The sequence below is a fragment of the Mesitornis unicolor genome, unplaced genomic scaffold (genome assembly GCF_000695765.1).
Source record: "Mesitornis unicolor isolate BGI_N332 unplaced genomic scaffold, ASM69576v1 scaffold23028, whole genome shotgun sequence".
In the NCBI taxonomy this organism is placed as follows: Eukaryota; Metazoa; Chordata; class Aves; order Mesitornithiformes; family Mesitornithidae; genus Mesitornis; species Mesitornis unicolor.
The window spans coordinates 44,347-50,205 of NW_010200399.1; positions in this window are offsets into that span (position 1 = coordinate 44,347).

Below are 5,859 nucleotides of genomic sequence, written 5' to 3' on the forward strand. Positions count from 1 at the left end.
CTATGCTGTGCTGGAAGAGCCAAGCTTGGGCATCACCTGGAGGACTGAGCTGGTTCTGAGCTGGGATATACAAGCAAGGACTGGGACTCACTGTGTCTTTGACCAGAGAGCTCCTAAATCTGGCTACCATCAGTTCTCAACAGAGGCTTGGGAGCTTGCAATGCATATATAGGACACACCAAGTTCAGGTGAAAGTCTGGGCCTGTGGTGGACAGGCAGTATGGCCAGAGGCTTGAGGTCCCTTGTGACAACAATTTTGGTGCAAGAGGGAACCCAAAATGTCTAACCAGTAAAACAACTGGGAAACTTTCCAGAGTTTCCCCCTCCAGTAAGACGATGAACAAACATCCAGCCAACTTCAATTAAATGATGCTGATGTGTACCATCTTGCAAAATTGCAGGCGCTCTCTGTTTCTAGAGAGCTGCTTGTATCAGCCTGACATTTCCTGAACAAAGTTACCTTCCTGGGAACTGAACTGGCATGTGGAGGGGAAGGAAGTATTTCATGCTTAGATTTACATCAAGAAGCTACTGTTGCTGATGCACTGATAATAGGAAGATAAAACATCTTTCCTTCACATCTTCTGGAGACTACAGATGTTCCCCATTTCATATGCTGAAACTGCAGAAGAGGCTGAGAGCCGAAGTGAAAGATGACCCAGAGAATACTAAGTAAATCATTTCAGTATCACAGTGACGAAGACAAATCCTTCCTGGAAAGGATGAAATCACACAGTCTTTCTTAGTCTTGCATCTTTTCCAACAAATCCACCCTAGTGACAGATTCCAGTGGTTGTAATAAAGATGGCAAAACCTCCACCAGGCTGCCAAGGAACTAAAAGCAGAAAAGAGCAAAGAAGGAAAACTCAAGAGAAGACTGCATAACAGTCTCTGTCTAACTGTGGCAGGTGAGGCAAGGTGAGGAAAATCTGAAATAGCTCCTGAAAAGCATCCTTGAACTGTTTACCAGTAGCTTCTCCGTGGGGCTTATCTGTCGGAAAAAAATAGAGGAAAACCCTTCCTAGAAAACAAGCATGCTTTCAAGTCTTCAGCATGAAAACAAAAGGGTGTGAAGTGCTCATCTGGCCACCAGGTGGGAAGAGTTCTGAAAAATATCTCGCTGTGTCCTTAGGAATGAAAGAATGCAGCAGGTCAACAGCAGTGATGGAGAAAATGTCAGTACGGATGAAGAGTAGGTAGCCTTGTCCCCTTGGACTATGTGGAGCTGTCTCCAAAAAGGAGTCCCAAAACTTCAGCTGAAGGTGAGTTTCAATGTACATGAGATGTCAAGAAAGCAGGATGCCGCCAGGATGCTGATACTGAAACCCAAATGTGACAAATCATAGTAGGGCCAGGTGCTTAGAAATGGAAACTTAACCAAGAATAGTGTTGCTGGTGGCCATCAAAACCTGGGATATCACTGTGAATATCATAGCATTTTACCTTCAGAACAATGTGCAATGAAGGGGAAAACTCTGTATTAAAGGAGATGATCATAAGAAGAAGATGTCCTACCAAAGATGTAGCCACTACAGTTTAGACTAAGCTATCTGGCCTGCTTACGGATGTAGGTGGCTTTTGCCTTTTGATTAGGGTTTTGCATCTGATTTAGTTCTATACTAAGCAGAAGCTTTTAACAACTGGCCTACTGGAACTGAATCTGGGAGAGGCTAGTCCCACTGGAGGCTGTGGTCTCCATCACAAGTTCCATCTCCACTTATGTTATTGAGGGTCTCTGTCAGCCCCAGCAGCAGCCAGTAGTTAAAAGAGCCAAGAAAGTCAAACCCTTTGCCTGCCCCAAAGAGAGGTGAAGGCACATCAGGTGGAGCCTGGAGATGCACCTGTGTCAGGTGCTGGATGAGAGCTGGTCCAACACCACAAATATTTCAGGTGTGCAGCTGTGACTGAAACCTCCAGCCTGGCCTGGATTAAATTCTAGACCTTTAGCCTGATTTTCACAGCTCTGCTTTAAACCAGATGGAAAAGATGTGTGAGATCATCCATTGCTCATCTCTGTGTCAGCACGAGATGACACATCATCACATGTACTGTCCAACATGAGCTCCGAGTGGTGAGATTTGCACCTCTGCCCTCAGGACTCCCTTCTGCTTTCTCAATGGCTCCTTCTCTCAGAAAGCCTTTGCCTGCAGTAGGCCTGGCCATTATTTAATCTCTTGGTCCACCTAAGCAGTACCACAAAAAAGTACCAGAAGTTTGATCTTGACAGTACTGATAAGCAGAAACTTGCCCAAGCTTGATACCAACTCTTGTCTTCCCTAGCCATTTCCTTCCCTGCACTGCACTGCTGCAGCCAACCAACCAATTCCCCTTGGTCAACAGGATGCAGAGATGCTTTTCAATTTCAAAAAAGTATCACAGGTTCCTTGACAGACCAAAGGGTGCATACGTCCATTCTGGGGTTTGAAATTCCAAGAAAGACAACTGATCACCTTTTGCCACAGGTCTGAAGCCTTTCTGGAATGATAAAATCCCTCTTGCTCTTGGTTGGTTTTCCTGCAAACCCAAGCCGCCTCTTAAAACAAAACCAAGTAACACTGAAACGGTTATGAAACGATGCAGTTAGATTTCATCCATTTCTGCTATTTGTTCAGGAAAGCAGGAGTCACAGATGAAGGCAAAGTGACTGACTGTATGTCACTTTGTATTTAGACATTATTAAGACATACATGTGGCTGTAGCAACATCATATTTGACTGCTGGACAGGTGTAAGACATGCAGTCCCTTCCTAATAAAACTTTCTTCTTTTCCAGCATCTCCTTTAAATTAAAAAGTGAAAGCCAGGTTCCACAGTTGTTCAGAGGCTCATTTAATCACCAGACTTTCATTGTTAGTCCAATGCGTAACATCTGATTTCTTAAGCACAAATAATAAACAGGTCTGTTGATTTGTCTTCAGAGGATGAATCCTATCCCAATTTGGAAAAAGGAAATATTTCTACTAGTTTTCTACAAGAAGAATTATGACTATTGGCTAACTTTGCTCCCAAAGTTACCTTTAAGATACATCCCCTCTCTTGTTTAGCTCAGGAATAATTTCCTTAAGTATCTGTCAGGATTACCTTCTTACCCTTAAATAGCAACTAGACCAGTTATCTCCATCAACATAACAATTCTCTCCATCAGTGAGCCAGCTGTGTCCATCCAACGAGCAAACAAACCAAACTACAATAACAGCCCTCAAGGCAGGCAGCTGCTAAGTTTTCCAGTCCTACCAAAGCCAGCAGCATCTCTGGCTTTGGCCTCGCCGTCCTTCAAGGACTGGGATAGCTGGCTACCACAGAGGGGATTAGGTGCCTGAAAGCCTATGATGCTCCGGGCCTAGAGCATCTTGCAAGATCAAGGCCTGACAGCCTAATAGGGAATGATGTGCCAGTTTGCTGTGGCGGGTATTGACTCCTATTGCCACATTCTGCATGAGAGAGGTAGTACCACTGGGGTAGAGGCACATCCAAGTATGGGAGTATCAGAGGGGTCTGGAGAATGAGGGCAATAGTGAGAGCAATGTTTATGCAAACATTTATGCAAACACACAGGCATAAATTTAAGATGCCTCATCAAGTTTTAGCCTATTGGGCCAAAGTCTTTCTGCAGCCAGGGGAGGAGGCTTGGACCTTCCTGCAGGCACAGCTTAAGACAGGTGTTGTTTCCCAGACAGAAGCTGATGGTTAAAAGACATGGACTGATGGGCACTTAACACACTTATCCTGGAAACTTCATTAACAGACAGGAGATACACCAAAACAGAATGAGAAATAGCATCCTTGAGTGCAAATTTATCCACATTAGACTGCCAAGAGCCCCACATTTCTGCAGATACATTATGCTGGTTCCTGCTGGGACTAAGTACTAGCAGTGGATTGACATAAACACTCAGGGCTCCTCTCAGATGCTAGCATCAAAGAGCCACCTCAAAAACATCTTGCTGAGAGTTGCCTTGGCTACACAGCTGAAGGAATAGAGAGTGTCTTGTAGGGGTTGAGTGGTGAGGGGATAGGGGATGTCACTCCATCACCAGATGTGACGTGACCCTTCCAGGATAGGCTGAGGCATCAAGCATGACCCGGTGTTTCAAACAGGCAAAGCTGGGGCCCAGGAGTGATGGCACAGCTGCAATCCCACTCTGTGACCCATAGGCAGCCCTGCACATCACCCCGGGGAGACCCAGTGCGGAGCCTCTTGCTAAATAGACCTGGCAGGTCCAGGCCTTAGGAGATCCCAGCATGGGGGGACAGATACCCCTGTCTTCCTTACCAGCAGAGCCTCCTTGTGCTTTTGGCTACACCTGTTCTGAGGATAAACAGATAATATCTTTTTACCTGTAAAAAATCTCCTTACAAATGACTAGGTGGTTATTATGCTGGCTGCCAGTGAGTTCACCCAGGCCAAACTCCTTTGATCATCTTGGACCTCTGCATGCTCCATGTCTACAGGTCCTGCTGCTTCCTCCTCCTCAATGCTGGAGGTTGTTTCTCCTGCCCTCAGCTTGCCATGTGTCAGCAAATTTGCCATCTTTTCCCAAATCAGATCTTCTTTCCCTCTTTCTCAAAGACCAGTGGCTGCTGCCTGGGCAAAGAGAAACTTGCAGGGTCTCAGCACACCCCTGGTGCTGTCTCCTCCACCAGCACGACCAGGCACCACTGCCCCCCGCACATGTCCTCCATGTCCTCATGGGAGGAAAGGGTAAGATGGTCTGTACACCAATATCTGATCTTGATGGCAAAATACGAATGTACCCATCATAAGCAGAACCACTACACCTAAGAGAGGTTTGTGTGTGCTGCCTGGAAACCATTCTGCCCCCAGAAACAAAAATGCTCCATGTGTGTATGTGCATACATTACATACAGGCGTGCGTGGGCGTGTGAACACAGGTACGTGTGTGTGTACGCTCACATGCCTATCTTCCTCCTGCATATTAATCCTGCTGCTCTGCAGCCCACATCCAGGGGCAGGTGTGTTCCAGCCAAATTCTGCTTTAATTTATGTCCAACCCTGAATTTGCACTACTAAGTGCTTGGTTAAAAAACAGGCAGGGTTTGCTGTGCCACAGGCCGTTTTATCTCCCCTGTGACTTAGCACAGGTGAAGCAAGCTGCGACAGTTCTCAGCGGCTCGCCCCACTGAGCAAAGGATGACAAACCCCGGGGAGGCTGAGATTCCTGCCCCCTCTTCCCAGACTGCTCCCAGGCTTTCCAGTTTGGGTGAAAAGCGCTGGGAACCACCACCACTACAGCAGCTCCCACAGCTCCTCCGACATCTGCGATGCCTTTCAATCCAGCGCGGGTAAAACTTCCAGCGGACGTTAGGAGGAAGCAGAGCACCGTGATGCATGCAAGGCAGCACCCGTTGGCTGCTTCTCCTCTTCTCCTTCCTCCCCGGCTGTCCTGCCGCACGTGTGCCAAACTACGCGACCAAAAGAAACCAGGGGCTGTCACGAAGCTGGCACAAAATGCACCCGAGCTCTCCAACCCGTCTCTTCCTAGCCTGACAGGGCACCTCACCCTGCAGTCATGCAAACTCTTCCAGTCGCACTCGACTGCGCTCATGCCACCAACGTGCCAAAGCCGCGACGCTCATTTGGGCACAGGATGCTGGTGCTTAAATATCGGCAGGAGGAGGCATGCAGCCTTCCTCCAGTATCCCTCGGGTTTGCAGAGGCTCCCATTGAAGGCCAGCCCCCGTTCCCCACCGAAGTGGTTCAGGCTCCGGAGGGGCTGTCCTCCTTCACCTGGAGCAGGTCCAGGCTGACCGCGCTGCACAGGAGCTCAGGACCAGCTCTATCACTCACGCACACACGCATGCACAGAGCCACGTCTTTTCTCCGGTGAACTCTGCTGGC